The sequence below is a fragment of the Rhagoletis pomonella genome, unplaced genomic scaffold, assembly GCF_013731165.1.
Source record: "Rhagoletis pomonella isolate Grant_MI unplaced genomic scaffold, Rhpom_1.0 Rhpom_scaffold_00004, whole genome shotgun sequence".
NCBI classification, from domain to species: Eukaryota; Metazoa; Arthropoda; class Insecta; order Diptera; family Tephritidae; genus Rhagoletis; species Rhagoletis pomonella.
Window position 1 is genome coordinate 35,061,016 of NW_023458558.1, and position 19,414 is coordinate 35,080,429.

Sequence of the window (19,414 nt, forward strand, 5' to 3'; positions counted from 1 at the left end):
TATGCAGCTAGGAACATGAAATTTCGCACCATTTTCACTCATTATTAACAGAATACTTACAGTGAAAATAACAAGGATCGGATGACTACAACATATATCTTCCATACATCTGATTGTTCAGATATGGGATTTTACTGTAAAACTCCTTTATTTGAACAGCTAAAACCGATAAATTTCGTAAGATATTTTATAAATAGTAATACAAAGTCTACTGAGAAAATCGTCAAAATCTATGCTGTATAAGCTTTATCTCCTATAGCACTGATTGTTAAGATACCAGTTTTTGCCATATATCTCCTTTATGTACGAAACTAAACCCAATAAATTGTGTTACCGGTTTACATACCGATCACATAGCGGTGAAAATCACTTAGATTGGTGTCATATAAAGTATATCTTCCATACCTCTGATTGTTTAGATGCGATTTTTTATATAAGTATGTAATTCCCCTATCGATGTATGCAGATGTATTCAAAAGCAGTAATCTGTCAAAGTAAAATTTGCAGATGTTCATGAAAGGTATGAAGCCTTCGGCATAGCCGAAGACAGCGCTGCTCTTACTTGTTTCCTATTAAGTTTGATCAAACGCATGGGCACATGGCGTATGAGTAACATTAATTTCTGTTTACCCGTAAAACTTAGCACGACTTTTTCAAACAATGAGGTAGAATTTCGTAAATTGATACAAAAATTCAATTTTTTGTTTAATATAGCTGACTCTGTTACAAAGAATATTTAAATAAAAGCTTCAAACTTTGTACACAATTTAGAAAAAATTCTTAAAACTTTCCAAGAAATTTCAAACATTTTGATAATTTTTTTTTTACAAAAATGTTTGGTATGCAGTTTAATAATCAATTCAATTTTAGTTTGATAATATGTAATTTTTAAGTAGCCCAAAATGCTCGGTGATTTTTGAAAATTGTTTCCGGACGATCTTGAGTAGTTTCCTTCGATGTAACGCATGCTCGCATGCACTTTGATATTTTGATTAAAATTTTATGATTTTTTCTAAATTTTTTACAAAGTTTGAAACTTTTAATAGTCTTGGTTATAGTGTGACTTGTATTTAAAAAGTAAATAATTATTTTTATTTACATACAAAATTCTACAAAAAAAAAAAAAATATTGAATTTAAAAATCGATGACATGAAAGTGAAAAGGATAAGTTCAAAGATAATTAAAAAGATACATAAAGCTAAAGACAAAGATGAGAACGAACAAAGATGAAGATGAAGATAAATTTAAATACTAGTATAAGGACAAAGGCGAAGGTGTGCATGGCAATTATTTTTTATATGTTTTTTACGATTGGCAAATTTATCCTCGGAAATAGTTTACCGACTTTAAAATTTGTGCAGAATACGAAACTGCTTTCAGGCTCTTCAAAAATTATTATTTTTTTCTTATCTTTACATTTTTGTAAAATATTTTTCAGAATGCCACATTTTTAAAAGTAAGCTAAAGGAATAAATACGTTAAGAAACTGTGAGAGAACAATATACTAACCTATAAGAATTGTACTGATTTTTAACATTAAATCATACATTTCATAAGCTAATTTTGAAGTTTTTCCCACGACATTTTTCATGGTTTCATGTCATGGCTTTTCTTGGGAGGCAGGCCTTTTATTTAATCTTTCTTCGGCAAGAATTTTCCATATATGACATTTGAACAGTTTTCGACAAATAACATATTTAAATAAAAATTCCTTTTCACCTAAAAAATTACATTCTGAAAACATTTCATATTTTTTTGTGTTTTTTCCCAAGCGTCTTTTTCACAAAAATATAAAAACAAGGAAATCCTTAAAACCCCTTAAGCAATAAACAGACATTGGTAATTATCTTTTTTTGGTGTTTTTTGCATTAAAAACTGAGTGACATTCAGAAAATATTTAGCCGTACACTTAAAACACAAAATAATTGCTTGTTTAAAGTTATTTATTATGTCATTCGCTCAAAACCTTCTTGCTCTTCTCAACTGCAATGCCCTTAGGCAAGCAAAACAACTAATGGAAAATTCAGAGGGACAGTATTATAACACCGTGCGATAGTAAATTGTACATACAAAAAAATAATGAATATATTCGAGAAACTATGGGTAAATTATAGTAAACCTGCGCTTAGTTTTTCTCTCTGATGACAGGATCTTTTAAAAGGACTTTGAATATTACTATTTCAAAAAATTATTAAAAAAATTCAATGCATTGTAGGGTAACTATAAGGATATCATGTATGTAAAAGAAAAACTTCTGTAGAATTATACCAGAAAAGTTTGTGGTGCATAAGGACGAATGGATATGGAAAATGTTCATTACAAATTTTGCTCTTAAATATCCTTGAAAATTTACAACATTTTTATTTTTTTGTTATCGTCGTTTAAAGTACAAAATCGCGTATCAACAAAATGCAGAACCGCATATGTGAGGTTGCATCAATTATTTTCTAGCTTTATACGCCTTTGGTTAAATCTTGGACATAATTTGTATAGAAAAATAATAAGAAAAGTTTAACTTGAAAAACATTGCGAATATTTTAGAAACATCAACACGTGCCGAATTGTTTGAGCCACAGTGTGTGTGTTTCTGTTCGGCTGGACATAAACTTTCGACACATTTATGCAATTGCACCATTCATACACCGCTGAGGGATTTTAATAAACAAACAAAGTAAGCTTTTGCATATTGCATTTCCGAAAATGATAAATTGTGATGGGATTAAGTTTCTGGTCTGCGATGGTGCAGCTATTACTAACGTAATTCGTATAGCAGCAACCCGCTGGAATGAGAAAGTTGCCTTGCTTTGACCGCAAGCTTTTGAGAGTTGGTTAAAAAGAAATATGGTTAATAGATAAATCTCCCACCACACTGGAAGCTAGAAATTTGAGAGTGAGTGCAACGAATAAGTAATAGAAATTTTCACAGTCCAAAGTTTTGTTAAAGATAAACTAAACATAAAGGATGGAACTATGAAACTATTATGAAAACTTCGGGTTGAGTATTTGGAGAGTTGACGGAAATATTCGATAAAATAAATTAGTACGCATTTATTTATTCATGTATTGAAATTGATATATCTGTGGTCATCAGCAATAATCGCCTGAAAAAAAGCAAAAATCACAAAAGAAAAATTATGAGTTTATAGAAATTGAGATAAACATTTTAAAAGACAACATTGTAAATTAAATTTGAAATAAGTTATCTTATTTATTGAGCAAATTTAGAAACAATTTTATTTATGATCATTTTTAAAGAAAAAATATACATATTTTTTCAATAACTAAACTTTATAAGGGTGTCATTTCCTGATACCAAATAAAATAAAATTTGCCAAAGAATTAAAATGCGTAGTACATTATGATCACAAATAAATGTAGCTAAAAACTAGTTGTTGAGAAAAAGGATATATGGGAGTTAGTCATGTCGTGCGCAGAACAAAACGAAATTTGCCAAATAGCTTAAGGAAATAAATTTACAGACAGCTACCAATTTTTGGCGTTATTCTGCTTATAATTGTAACAAAAATTAAACTTAAAAAATTAAGTATGTTTGGAAGGTAGCCATGTCCTTGCACAGATGTTGCCGAAACTTCGAATTTTTCTTACTTTACATATTCTGAAACAGCACACCAAATTTAATTTTTCTGCGATGATTCCCCTAATTTTTCCAAATCACTATGAACCTCACCTCTGCCTGAATCGTAATTGCCCTCTGTGCGAGCATTGAATAAATTCATTTTACAGAATCTACTCCATACTTAAGAGTCGCATGGCATATGCTATGGGAGTTGACCTGTGTAATTAATTGCAGATTTTTATAAGACCTTTAAAAATCTAATTAAAGAGAGCTGAATTTGCGCCGATAACTTTGCTAAATCTCAAATAAAGACGCAAAAGTGTGTATAAAAAATTTTGTAGATGAAGATGCACTTCAGCGTTGCACTGTGTATACAAGTCTACAACTATAGAAAGATTGCTGAATATCAAATGCTTGCACTGCTTTTAGTTAGCTCAATATATTTATGTGCATACAAAGGAATATATGTATGTAAATATGCATTTACACAAGGATCCCATTACTAAAATATCTATGGCACAGCGTTGTAAAGGCGGTGAGTGAGCAAGATAAAATGCCGCATGCCTAACTTTCTTACAGACTTTCGTATAAGTCGGCCCCAACTGCATATATTTGCATGTACGTACTTTAGTACTTTGTGTAACATTCCCGCTTTCTTTTCCCTCATTCCACTAACTGCTCGCTTTACCCACTGCTTCTTTCACATTATGCACACACACATTTAAACTTTTTGTCTCCTTGGGCAATAAATGCAGCTGAACTCTTTGTGAAAACTTTCAAGCAAAACAACTTAGCGGTGTTTTTTTTACCTACTTTGTTTTTGTGAGCAGCGCTTGGTAAAAGGATAATGGCTGTTTAATATCCTTTCTAGCGTACGCTCTTCAAAAACTAAACAAAATCCAGGTGAAACAGAAGATTTTTGGGGGTTTGTGGGTTGGGGGGTTTGTGGGTCTGTGGACGTGCGCGGTGTCGTTGTCGGTGGAGATGTGTTTATTATATGCTTGGCTAACAACGTTTAGGGAATTTCACGAGTACGTCGACGACGACTTTGTGCCGACAATTTTGCTAATGCAACAAGAATAACCATAGCAAAGCGAACAACAACAGCAATAAACTTCTGTAGAATGCACTTCCTTTAATAGTGAAAGTGTTACTTGTGGCCTTGTTGTGGCGGATGGATGAAGGAAAAGGGCAGCTTTGAAAGCAAAAATTTTAGTTTTAATTTAAATCAATTATGCGCATAGCAAGCAAGAATAGTTAAAATTACCTTTATACATATTTTACGCTGTGAGCTTAAGTGTAATTCATACCAGTGATTTTTGAGGCTAGAACCCAAAGGTGTAGTACTCGTAAATACATATGATGCCAATATTTAACTTTATGAAGAAGATCCGAGTAATGAAAATCACAATGTTTACAATACTTTAAAATTTACATGAGTGATCAAAAATGTTCCACAACTTTTAGATTAAATAATGTTGTCTTATAATAACATATTTTTGTATTTAATTTTTCAGCTTCTTTAAAACTGTGCTTAGGAAGTGTTGGACCCAAACGCTCTAATGCAGACGATATGGTAAGTTTACAAAAACATTTATATATTGTAATTTTTATTTTCAATTTTGCACTCATTTGCTTGCTCTGATATTTAAAAGGTATTTTGTTTTGCCAAATATTTGAGTCCTTTTAAGCAGCGAGCGTAACGGTTATAATGTTAATAAAACAAATCATAGTTTCAAGCATATCTAGTACTTTGATCCAAATTCACACGAAAAAAAACCATACAATTTTTTGCTGTGAAATACGCATGAAATTCCTCACGACAAAGTTGCACTCTTGTCACTAGGTGAAAAGGCTCAAAACATGTTGGCAACATTCTGCTAGCAACATTTTTCACCACAGTTTCAAAATATTACAACTTATAAAAAACTGTGTGAAAGGTAGCTGCTAAAAATTTCGAACATTTTAAGATTTGTTGCATATTTCGAATTTGGGAAAAGTAACTTTATAAATCGAATGAATATTTGTTCGCGTTAGGAATACGATTTTAGTTTCGTGTCCATGCCTAAGTTTTATATTTTAGTTAAATTTACGGGGAAGAATGTATGTACATAAATTTTGGGAATGTAACATCCCTGTTATAAAATGCCTTCAAAACAATGTGGTGTAAAAATTTATCGTAAATACTCACCTCGATGTATTATTTCAATTGACTAATTAGCTAAGTTAAATTTGATTTACAAAAGAAGTAGCAACCCTCATCAAAAATATTTGGAGACACCATATTTGAATATTTCCTATAACCTCTAATTGAATTGAAGTAAAATTTTTAAACTGATGGCAACCCTCTTTGAAAGTATGTTATAAATTTAAATATTTATAATGATATTTTTATTAAAATTTTAAATTTTCCTTGCCAAATAAATTGATATTGAATTAAAAACCAGTTGGCAACCCTACCCTAAAATATTTTCCAAATAAGTTTTACAAAAATCTCTTTCCTTTGTAACCCTTATTAAAACATTTGGTTTAACTTGCTAACTGTATTGACTCAGAATTTCTATATATGTGGCAACCCTCTTGATATAAATAAAAGCTTTTTAAACCTCTGTCGTTTGATAACTTAACCTAACTTGCAAATTAAAATGGTTTTGAATATCTAAAGATTATTGTACCATTTTATTAAACTTATTAATTAATTGGTTTTTTACTTTACTACCAGTGCGACAAATTGCTTTGCAATACGTGTTGCCGTTTTAGCGCGAAAGATTAAAAGCCATACTCACTCACAAACTCGCCCAATGTCCAAATGTTCGATTAGTAGACTGTTGTAGTATACGTGTATGTAGTTGAAAGAAAGCAGAGAAAGGTTCTAATTTTACCAAAAAAATTTAGTCGATTTCGTACTACATTTGTTCATTCAAGGCTCCTTCAGATGCAAGCAATTTCATATGTTTTTTTATTTGTGATTCTTTATACAAAGTAAGGTAAAATTCAACACGCTCAAGAAAGGCAGCAGAATAGTAGCTTCGCTAGACTTGTTTATTTAATTTATTTTAAAATTCCATAGTGCTTCATGTCACATCTGGCTTTCTGTATAATTTATAAATGTTAAAAAGACCAATTAGTGTTTAACAAAATAATTTAAAAACCAAGAAACTTTCAGCACATAACCAAATGTGCGGCAATTTTTGTTTCAGAAGCCATTTAACTACATAAGTGCGTATAATGTGTGGATAATTAATGCGTAAATTACACTTACTCTATTCTGTATACAAGCCATGCCAAAGCTACTGCAGCTGAAAAATTTAACGGCAGCATATTTTTAGTTGGCTGGAAGAATATCATAATTCACAAAACAAAAAAAAATAATATAATCGCCAGCTTTTCGTTAATGCTCTGTAACAAATATTAGCGATACTTATGCATTATGTCAAATAGGAAAATATTAAATTTTACTCTTTCATTTTGTTCCGCATCTTTAACTAGAAAACAATAACAGTGATTGAATCACTCTTTGCCAAGAGTAGAGAGTCAAGTTGAAGATTGATAACAGTTTTATCATCTGGGTTAAATATTTGTGTAGATCACAATTGTTTTAGTTTTTTAGTTGACAGGCGTATTCCCTAAATCGCTTGATTTGAGATTGGTACATTTTCACGAAAATATCGAATATTTTATAGAGAAAAACTACGAAAGAAACACCGGCAATGCTAAATCAGCTGTTACAATACAAAGTTCTGAATTTTTCGATCGAAAATCTATGAAAATATTTCCTAAATCGTACCGATTTCAAATCGTAGAAATTTCAGAACATGCCCGATAACTGGAGAAAACCACGAACCAACGCTTTAAATCCGTGTTTGTAGTATATGTATGTACATATGTGATTATTTGTATTGTACGGTTTTTCCAGCAAATGAGAAATTTCTTGAAAAAATAGGAATACCAAATATTCAGAAAAGTGGTACATTGTGCACTTTACCAGGCTAAGTAATTAGAAGTGGCAAATTAGTTTTGTACTTTTGACAATGGAAAAGCGCTAAATATCGTACATTGCATAGTTCTTTCAAAGTATGTGGCTGAGAGGTCAACTATGAACGTAAGAGAAAAGGAAAACTTAAAGAGCTACAAAGCTGACAAAGCTAGTGGGAGTACTATGTGTTTTCAGTAGGTTCGGCTGATGACATATTACGTTAGAATATTTAGTTAAATGTACATAAACATTAGGGCGGGTCAATTTATATGGGAGATTTTTTCGACTAAAAGTGTTCTTACACGATATATGTGTATTTGCATGTGTACGTACCACTTTTTACATATGGAAATGCCAACATATCGTGCAAAGGCAAATTAGACTTGTTTCTGTAGTTTTTAACAGTTAATTAAATACTCTGAATTTGACAGGCAGATGCAGTTACATACATGTGTATCGAAACAATTACCTTTACAGATGGAAATACATATCGTGTAAGAACACTTTAAGTGGGTATATCACATAAGAATTCTACGTGTAGTCTGGCATTTTCTGTAGTGCCGTAAAGAAGTGCTTAAATTTTGTATAAAACATGCCCGAAAGGATTTTTGGTAAGAGGAATCTATTTCTGCACTTACCTTTTTCCTAAAACTTCCACCAGAGGGCGCAACGTTGAAAATTTGCACATTTTGTTCGAAACCTATTGTCAATTACCCTGTAGGATATTCAACTACTTTAAAAGCAATTTAATGAGTACTTTTTTATTAACTACATGTAATTGAAATTCCTCCCTTTTTCTTGAAAGCAAGTGAATTTTTGAAGTGAAACTTCTTTAATGGCGGTTGGTTGGTTGGGAGTAAATTGGCAAATTCAACGGAAATTGCACACGGAAATGGTTGGGACGAAATCAAGTGCTTCTTAAACATATTTATGCAGATGGTATTAATTTAACAAAAATGTTCTAATAAAAAATTAAAGAATAAGAGAGGATGAGGATACCGATAAAAGTAAAGACGAAGATGGAGGAAGAAGGATTAAAATAAAGGTAATTATAAAGAAAAAGATATGGATAGAGACAGAGAGACTCAACCTTGGGAACTATTTCGGATTTTCAGTATTCTTGTTATCGATATTTCTATCATAGATTTTTTAGCGATTTTTTTTATCGATTTTGTTATAGATATTTAAAAAAAAAATTGTACACATATTTTTCATCGAAATCGTTATCGATAATTTTATCGATTTTGTTATCGATGTTTTTATTGATGTTACTATTTTGTTATGGATACACATGTTGTTACATCATATGACAGAACATCTATCAGATAACATCACATGAAATCACATCACATTGCATCTTATCACGTCACCGAAAAGAAAAAAACAAAGGTGAAGATCAAGGTAAATTTAAACACTTTACTTTTGTAAGAACGATAGAGTATAAAGATAAAAATAAAGATAAAGGAAAACAAAATAATCTAACTAAAATGGTAGAGGTAGGGATCTAGATAGAAAAAAAGATAAAATATAACCTTAAGCAAATGTTATGAGAAAAATTAGATATGTGACGTAAGTTTCACTTATGCAGTGTGGTCCAGACACACTTACTTTTTCAAAGTAATTTGTTTCCAAGTACTTTTTCATTTGGATAACACAGGTTTACAAAAAAAAAAGCTTATGCATATTAAACCACACCTATATATCCCTATGTTATTCGACACGCTGAATGCGAATCCGAAGTCCGTTGGTCTCCACCACGTCAGGTTCGTGGTCAGTTGAAGGTCAAGTAGGGAAAAATTCATTGAAAATTCATATACATAAGGTTTTACATTCGCTGAACCCGAATCCGAGGTCCGTTAACCTCCATAATATCAGCTTCGAGGCCATTTGAAGGTCAAATAGGACATAAAATTTATTCAATAAAAATTAAAAAAAAAAAATGTTTTTTTTTGTGACTGAAACCGAGTATGGAGGTCCCTTGATTCCTCAAGGTCATCTGGAGGCCATGCCAAGGTCAAATTCCGATGAATTTTATTGAATTTTCAGGTTTATTCAATGAATTTTTCCCTACTTGATCTTCAAATGGCCACGAACCTGACGTGGTGGAGACTAACGGACTTCGAATAACATGGGATATATGGGTTTGGTTTAATATGCATACACTTTTTTTTTTGTAAACCTGTATAGTTTTTGTCGCTGTTTGCTTTATTCCGGGACGGTATGTATATACAATTTTTAAGTTCGATTAAAATAATTCCTTTATATTTTTTCGCTATACACTCCGGACGTTTCAAAACATAAAAATATAGAGTGGCCAACTGTTTGAAATGTTTTGTTAAGTAAATAGATACAATAAAAGAAATGTAACAATTTCGGTATTAAGCCAAAGAGGCTTAAGAAAACTTAATTTGGAAAATATTTTTAAAGAGCTTAATTTGAAAAATATTTTAAAAATAGTTGCCACCTGTTTGAAAAATGTTATTAGATGAAATTTATAAGCTAAATTTAATATAACAATTTTGATATCAAACGAAAGCCATTTAAGAAACCTTTGATTTAGAAAAATTTTCAAAGAGTGCTGTCACTGGTCTAAAAAGCTAAGACTAAAAATTTGAAATCAAGGTAAATATTACGAAACGACTTTATAAGAATAACGCAACAATTTACAAATTTAGATTAATAAAACACGTAAGTCGTCGAAGCCTATCAAATGAACGAGCAAAGTATAATGGTGACCAGCGAGCGAGCGAAATGAAAATAGTTCAATATAGAGTTGTGCGCGTTATATCGGGACTCGCGCGGCCCACTGTACTAATTTCAAAAAGGCCGGGATGAACGGTATCGGGAAGGTCTTAAAAAGCACTTTTTTATGTTTTATCGAGACGAAAACGAACAGCCAAGCAAAAAAAATGCAATATGCCAGATCTTTCAATATTTTTTTCTTATAATTTCAAATTAATTTAAAGACAAGTGAATTAATCTTAGTAACAGATTTCGAGACACGCGGTACAATTCTCAAGAACGTCGGAGTGGGGGGTTCGGGACTTAAAAATTAAATTTCGGGATGGACGAGATCGTGAGTGAATATTCAGTCCCGTGCCTATCTCTGGTCGGATTGTTATATCCAATTGACGTTCAAGAGTGACTGAAAATGAACGACGAGTGGATAGATGTAGAATGCAAAGAAAATCATATATCGGATATATTCTCTAATTTTAATTTCTTATATTTTATTAAAATTCCTCCTTTTAAGTAAAAAAAAAAAAACGGAAAACAATCTTCAATTTAATTTTGGTAAACTTAATTTGGGGAATATTTTCTGCTTTTGTCGAAAAAGACCAAATAAGTAAGCATAACATAAATATACTTCTCTGGTTTGGGCTGTGGTTCAGGCGCAAATGTAGCTCACAAGGCACTAGAGCAGGCATAATGCCAAAAGCAGAACAATGAAACTTTGGTGGAGCCAACTGGCAACAGTGGCGAAAAATCTCTCACTCCACACACACTTACTTAGTATACTGATATGATTTTGTAACATTTTGTATACCTCTCTCTTACTTTCCCCTTCATATGCTCTACTTTTGCTATTTGGTTTTTTGCTCGAGGTTTCTGTCACGTTGCTACCGCTGATTTATGCAGTGCAACCGGCAATGCAATGGTCTATAAGGCCCTTGTTGGTGTTCTGCTGTTGGTAACAACGCCAAAAGTGTAGAAACTCTCCACATCCATATGAATATATAAAGGCCTTAAAGCAATGATGGGCAAAACGCTACTCGCGAGTAGCGTCTGCGTCGCAGCGCTTATACGTATACAGAAACGACGCAGCGAATTTCAATTCAGTCTGCTTTCAGTTTTCATGAGAGTAACACCACGCTTCGCCGTTGAATATTTTTATTCGTAATTTTAGCGCGTTGTTGCCACCTATATATGTAACAATGCCCAAAATGGCTGCGTATGAGTACCAATTACAGTTTTTGGTTTTAAGAAAAGCCAATAACGCCCAATGCTTGTTATGTGGTAATACGACTACTTGGAATCGTACTTTTAATATAAGGCGACATTATTTGTCATGGTAAAAAAGTCAAACTGCCGAACTGTGTAAACCAATTTAAAGTTTTTTGTAATGGGTTTTATGTATATAAGTATGTACGATACGACAATTTAATATATTTAGTATACTTTATTGAATACTGAGTTTTTTGCACAGTTTAGAAATTTTAAATTCGTGAATTTTGTTGTTGAATAAACTATCATTTTTTAAAACATTAGTTTAATGAAATTAAATTAAAAAACTTTTCATGCACGTACTTATAAAAATTAATTTCATAATTCATTATTTGAAATTATTTCTTCATTATTTTTTTATTATATTTTATTATTTTCGTTTCATGTTCATAATACAAATTAAATATAAATTTGTAAGAGCGTTTTCTAACACGCGCAAAAAACGACGCGCTTTTGTACAATATAGAAAAGTGGCAACTGTTACTCAGCGCGATTCACGAATACCATGACAAAATGAGACTGTATTCGTGTGCCCATCTATGCCTTAAAGTGTCTGTGTTGATGCTCTTACTGCCCGCCAGCCAAGGCATAAAATAAAAGTACACTGGCATGCTGCACAAAGCAATACAGACCAAGATAAATGAAGAGAAGGAAGAAGGGCATACATAGTTGGCGCAAAGCAGGCAAATGTTGGCCGTTGCAATGCGTTAAGGAGCGCCGATATGCGGTACTGTGATGTTGGTTGCCTTTTGCATTGTGCATAAATATTAATGCATGTGTATGCGTGATTAAGCTACAAATGATATTCTTTCCATGCATACAAAAAGCCGTTCAGATTTTTCGTTTGGCTCTTTCATTTCAGGAAATTAATTTTTTACCATGATATACAATTAAGGGTAGGGAAACTTTGCGGTCTTAAAATGTGAATTTGCGGTGGAAAATTGAATATAAATACTTTGGGGAAAAATTATGTACTATTTATAAGACTGGTGGTCTCATTTGGTTTGGCTAATAAAATTTATGATATGGTTTCCAGTTTGCCGGAAAACGAAATGTGGTACGAATGGTGTGATAATTGATTAAAATTTTAATAAGCAAGTACACGGTCAAAAATTTGGGTTTAATTTTTAAACCGCGCTGGGACTACTGCCTTTTTTAATCTTTTGTAGTCTACTTTTTAAACCAGTCAATAGTTTTAAGCAATTTTTAATATATTGTGGTTTAAATTTTAGTCCAAGAAGTTCGTGGTTTAAAAATCAAACTAAAATGTTTTAATTCTAGTTCCTAGGTTTCATATATAGAAAATTTGGTTTAAAATCTAAACCGAAATAGTAAATGTTTGCACACAGCGAAATGTGATGTTGATTCAAACTCAACATATGAAAGCACATTTACATGCGTGGCTGTAGCTGAGTGTGCAAAGATGCTTGATACAATTTGTTGCTACCAAGGCTGTCCGGGTTCAATCCGCATCAGACGGAGCATGAAATTTAAGATTTTTTTTTTTATTCTTAATTATGAAAATGTTTGGGTTTCAAATTTAAACCGAACTGTTTAAATTCTAAACCCAACATATGTGCTGTCTTTTTTTAAACTTGGAAGGTTTGTATTTGAAACTGAATTTAGTTTGGTCATATATGTAGTCCAAAAAGTTTAAAATTAAACCAAAATTTTTTACATTGTAGTCAAATAGTTAGGCTATCAGTTTTTTGAGTATATCTTATTTTTAGGGCTTAAAATCGGCATCTAATCCACGTGTTACTTTTAGAAGGCACAAAAAGAAAAATATGACCTATATACCAACAAATTCAGATTGTCTAGTCTAAGGGGTAAAATAGACGAAAAAAGTCTTGATGTGAAAATTCTTATTGATTTTATTTATAAGAATATCTTTTGAAAGTTATAGACGACTGCCGTAGCCGAGAGCTGTAAACTGTCAAGGAAAAGTCAGAGTAGACTTGTTTTTTTTTAATTAAAGCCTTTAATTAGGTATGCTCTAAGAAATGTTTATTAAAATTTACGCATATTAAGAGAAATAACCACTTTCCTCTTTTAACGCGTGCTAATTTCCACATGGAGAATGTTTTCAATTTTAAACATTTCATGTTAACCCTTTTTAGAGTGTAATTTGCAAAAATTGAGCGAGTTACTTCTTGATGTCATAGAAAATATAATCCCAATAAAAATGCGCAGGCTTTCTTTTCAAAGAAAAGTCATAGAGATTCCTTCTAACTTTTGTTCTAGTTTACTCGATGGTTTTCCTACTTTGCACGAAAATATTGGTTTAACTCTATCGAATTTACGGATGGGATGAACAATTTAAAACCGGAGAGTCCTAAAACGATTTGATTTCACACCACAGCCAAATTTAATTTCGACTTGGTGGTGGTAATCTGTGCTAATGCGAAATATAAGGGCTCTCTTTTAGGGAGAAACTTCAGAAGTCACTTATTCCGCCTAGGGGCAATCCTGACCTCTACCTCTAATGGAATAGGGGCGTCAGAAGTTGAGGAGTAATTCGAAGACACTTTTAAACTTTTTAACAGGGCCCTTAAATCAAATGCTGATGTGTACTGGAAATGCTACCACTGCACACAAAAGGATTATAAGAAGCTAACTGAAGCAGCTGGACTGGTAAAAATTTCTTAAAAAAGACCAAACCGCCAAGCTGGGTTCATTAAAGAGCATTGATGGTCACTTTACGTCGACGAAGAGGGATCCTTTTTCAGTTATTTTGGCGTCTCATTTCCCTGGAAATCAGGTGATGGTTACACAATTCCCTCTTTCGACAGAAGGCTATATATTTATTTATTTAGTCTACAAAATTTAGACCATTATATTAATTATAATTTTTAAACAAGTATATGCTAAGATTAAATCAATTATCATCAAACTTTGAGAGCGCCATTTTGTGAACCATTAACCATTTACCATAATATACGCCAGTGTATTTTTCTAGGTATGCAGCGTTTAGTCCAAGACAACGGTACCTGAATCAGCAATAGTCCGGACTGTTCTGCACCTAAATGCCGCACAGAGGAGTATAGTAAAACGGTCAAAATTATTTTATGTGATTTTCTACTCAGTAATTAAATAAAACGCGAAACTTAAACATAATTACGGATTTATAGGATAAAAATTGCTAATTACAATTATCTTGGGACAATTTTCGAGAAATAATTAGTTATACTCAGTTACCAAAAGTCCACAAAAAACTTTTTCAGAAAAAGATAAGAACGGAACTCGTTTTGCTAGAACATATTTAGGTCGACGAGTTCAGATATGCACTTCGTCCTTTTAGACCGGCTCTTGATTGCGAATAGCTGACGAATTGTGCAAAAATTTTTGTTAATAAAGTTTTGATGCCTTTCAATTTCAATTAAATAAATAACTCAAAAATTAACAAATAAAGAAGTATAAGTTCGAGCGAAACCAAACATTATATACCCGGCGCAAGTATCAAATATCATCGTCTCAACTTTCTCTAAACTACATTTGCATGATAAGCAGGGGTGTTTTTCCCAATTTCAAACGTAATGATATAATTGAAATTGTTTGGTGGAAATTGATAAAGTGGTTACCGAGATACACCTTTGTAATCATAAAGTGGGCGGTGCCGCGCCCAATTTCCAAAAGTATACAGCAGTCTTATATGTTTATTGTTAAGAGATTATTGTAACTATTAACTTGGAGTAAATTAGCGTCCTCAGTTATTGAAATATCGGAGTTTTCGTGTATCTGAAACTTATAGTTATACGGAAATCGAGTGTAGTTTTAATTAGTCCGATTTGAATCATTTTCAACGCATTGCTTTCTTGTACCAAGGATATTAAGTGCACCGAGTTTTGTAGAAATTGATGAATCGGTTACCGAGCTACATATTTCTGGTCAGAAGTGGGCGGAACCCCGCCCAAGATCCAAAAAAAAAGCATACATTTTGGAGGCCTTTCCGGCCCAACCATTTACATCTATGGCATTGGTATTGGTGTCACTTTTGAATTGATTTTTTCGCTTTATGTTAAACTTATTTGAAATTTAGAAATTGTCTGCACATCAGCATCAAAATATCTTTCTAATGATATATATTTATTTATACCTTGAAAGTATGGTTTAGCCGTAAACATGATTGCCTATATATATATAAGAAATCGTAGTTATTTCATTTTTCGAAAGTACCGTTGAAAGTGGGCGTAGTTATGTGAACAAAGTTATAATACCCTTGTGCCCAAGTGCGCTCGGGTATAAAAAATGGAATGCGGAAAATTGTTCTAAGGATACAATCGTTCTCCCAGAAGTCGATTATAGAGCATTATTGTGCAGTTTCATAGTCCTTGAAAGGATCTTCCGAGGACTTTAAAATTAAAGGGTATGCAACTCAGTAAATTTAGGTACCCAGCTTCGATGAAAGCTGTTGACTCTCAAATACACGTTTCGGCATTCTCTTTTTTATATTTTAAGTTGTTTTAATGCTAGATTTCCACTAGGCTTTAAATGGCGAAACTGGCAAAAAGTGTATTATATTAAAAAAATTGTCACTAAGTTCATTTCCACATGGCATATTTTTTATATTTTTTTGCCATTTCAATGCCTAATGGAAACTCGGCATTACAGATGAAGAAAAAAGTAGTTTTCATTACTTCTGTTGCTTGAAAAAAGTACTCTGCTTTAGCTGCATATTTTTCTTAAGGAAATAAATATACGAGCATATTTTTCTTGAGAGCTGCAAACTGATATAAGAAATTTTGATAACAGAAAATTTCCACCAAAATGGAGGATCTCTCACTGAGTTGGCATCCCTGGTACATACATACATTTCAGTCAATCTTGTTGCTTGCCAAGCATAACAAATTCAATACGATTTCGCCGCCATGATGGCAATTGCATGCTGGCACGCAAACGTAAATTAACTAAGCCTATAACCAACCCAGCAATAAAAACATCGACCTCTGCTAAATGCAGTGAAATATATACGTACGTACACATATATACTTGCGGAAAAGTAAACAGTTGACCCAATTGCTGCTGCGTATGTATGTATGCACATATGTAGTATACGCACACAGTACATATGTATACGAATACGCCGCGTATACGTAAAGTTTAACAAGTTTAGTTCTGTACTGTCGCTTGTGTCCAAGTTAAATAATTAACAACGAACTCTGATGAACGGCTCTCATTTGCATCGTTGATGCGATTAACCGATAGAGACATAACGAGTGCCGGCAGTAATCGTTACGTTTACAACTCATCGCCACTGGCTGTTGAAAAATAAACAAATCACATGCCTACTGGAACTTAAAACTTCTCCTTGTTGCGAATGTCAATGTTTCCTGCAGGATAATTGACAATCATATGATCTGGCCAAAAAAGCGCTTATAGTTATTAGGGTCGGTCAGCTGGTGGAGATCCATTTCCGGTGGGTGGCTAATTTGATTGTGTCTTCTTTGGTTGCACTCTATTTTGTTACTTCTTTACATACGTACATTACTTACTTCACGTTTTATACAAAAACAAATTTGTTCTACATATCCAAGTGTAGCCAAAAAAGTTTGGTCTATTTTATGACTCACATTCGTCAGGCGAAAAGCGTTAAAATCGTATTGTTAATTAAAAAAATTTATTTCACAAAACCTAACCAATTTTCATTGCCAATATTATTAAATGGAAGTAATTTCCCCCATTACAGAAAGCATAATAGAGTTCTTATGCTCATAAAAATACTATTATAAAGGTCATATAAATGTGTTAGGCAGGTTAGGAGTATAATCTATTTTTAAAGAAATTTCTGACAACTCTTGTCATTTTTAGTGTAACTTTTCAGCACAAAACTGATAAAGGCTGACATAAGTTTATATCAAAATATATAATACTAGCCAGCCTCGTACTCGCGAGGCTTCGCCATGCGCTGAATGTGTACATAAGTAAGTACATATACACAGCAGGTGGCAACCCTATTAAAAAATACAGCCTTATTGCACACCTAATGGCCAAGCCCTTTCATTTCACATCTTATGATTTGATGTTAATGCAATGAACGATGTGGATCTTATAATTGAAGGGGTTCGAATCATAAGGGTTTAAGTGGCATTTTTTTTAAATATAAGTTATACCCATATTTGTATAGTTAAAAATAGTGTTTAGTTGGTGGCAAAGAGTAAACATTCTTTGAATTAGTTAATTAACCTGCATTCGTTTAGGCAATGATTTATTTCAAATGCATTTACCCAGAATTTACAATAAGTAATCAACTTTAATCTTAATTACCAAAAGAAAATGTCAGATCCCCCTCTGCAGGTCAACGACTCACTATTTAGTCCAGCGAACTGCTCACGTCTTATGATTTTTTGTACAGGTGGCAACCCGCTTCGAAAATATAAAACCTTATTACTCTGAACGCCAAGCCCTTTCCTTTGAGTCCTATTTTTTTTTTTAATGAATGAACTGCGCAAATCTGATGTAGTTAATAAAAAATGCCTTCACGTATTATATGTAAGGTTGTAATTTTTAAATAGGTGGCAGCCCCACTAAAAAAATTAAAGCATTCCACATCTGAAGACCGTATCCTTTCACTTGTTTTTTTTTAGTTGTACGAACTGTGAAAATCTCATGTATTTAATTAATAAAAATGTGGTTATTTTTAAATAGGTGGCAACCCCACTAATTCAACGCAAGGATCTTATAAGTTTTTAGACAGGTGGCAACCCTATAGAAATGCTAATCACTAAAAATAATACCCCTACCGATACAGAATATATAAAACAAAATCTCATCCAAATCCGTTCAGTAGCTTTCGAGATTAGCATGGTCAAAAAATCTTGGGTTTTCTTTAAACTAAAGGATAAGATAGTCATTTTAAATAGGTAGCAACCCTACTCAAAAAAATTAAAGTTGTTGTACATGCGAAGGCCACGCACTCTCATTTTGGTATCTAATTTTTTTATCCAACGAACGGTGAAGATCTTATAGTTTTTAAACAGGTGGCAACCTTACTCAGAAAAATAATACATTATTATACATCTAGGGGCTAAGTCTTTTCATTTGACAGTGACGGTGCAGAACTGACACCTACGCTCATTAGTATTGAATATAGTAATTTTCTTAAGAGATGGCAATCCTATTAAAAAAATAAGACATTTGTGATTTTCTATAGATTTGACAACTAATTTTTTGTAATCCAACGAGCGGTGCGGATCTTATAGTTTTTTAGACAGGTGGCAACCCTATTAAAATTTTAAATAAAAAAAAGAACCCTCTCCTGTCGATACAGAGTATATTAGAGAAAATCTCGTCATAATCCGTTTAGTATTTAGTTTTAGAGATTACGGCGTACAAAGAATCTCGACTTTACTTTATATTATGTATAGATATTTTTTATATGAAATTCTAACCACTTCATATTTTGAAAGTGCACATACATACATACATATTTAGTATTTGTAAATATGAAAAAAAAAATGCACAAACATCAATTTTTTCGGTATTCGAATGGTTTAGCCGAAAGAACAAACATTACCATTATTTATGGAATACGATTTCATTAATTTGGCTACCTTGGCTGACCTCGCAGTAGCGCATCCTGTTAACTCAGTTTTCCAAGATCTAGGGGTGACGGTTTATGGCTCTATCTCGCGAATAGGTTGCTCCATATTCGCCTTAATGGTCTGAATCGTTAATGGAGTGTTCGAATAACGACGTTAAATTGTAGCTCTAAGGTGGCCAATATCGTTTGTGGCATAGGTTATTTGGCATGGCGCGCCAACCTGCTCAGAGAAAACATTGCCCAAGTCCATATATTACAATAGTGATTTAATACCGAATTGGTATTTTTTTTATAATCGCCACATTGCTTTTGATT

General features: G+C 32.6%; 1 protein-coding gene across 1 annotated transcript in view; it reads left to right on the forward strand.

Annotated features, from left to right (window-relative positions):
• The window catches only part of LOC118737525, a gene marked incomplete in the record, with an annotated part of 218,716 nt that overhangs the window by 24,599 nt on the left and 174,703 nt on the right, over positions 1 to 19,414 (forward strand). Inside the window, 1 exon segment of the mRNA XM_036468093.1 lies at positions 5,096 to 5,154.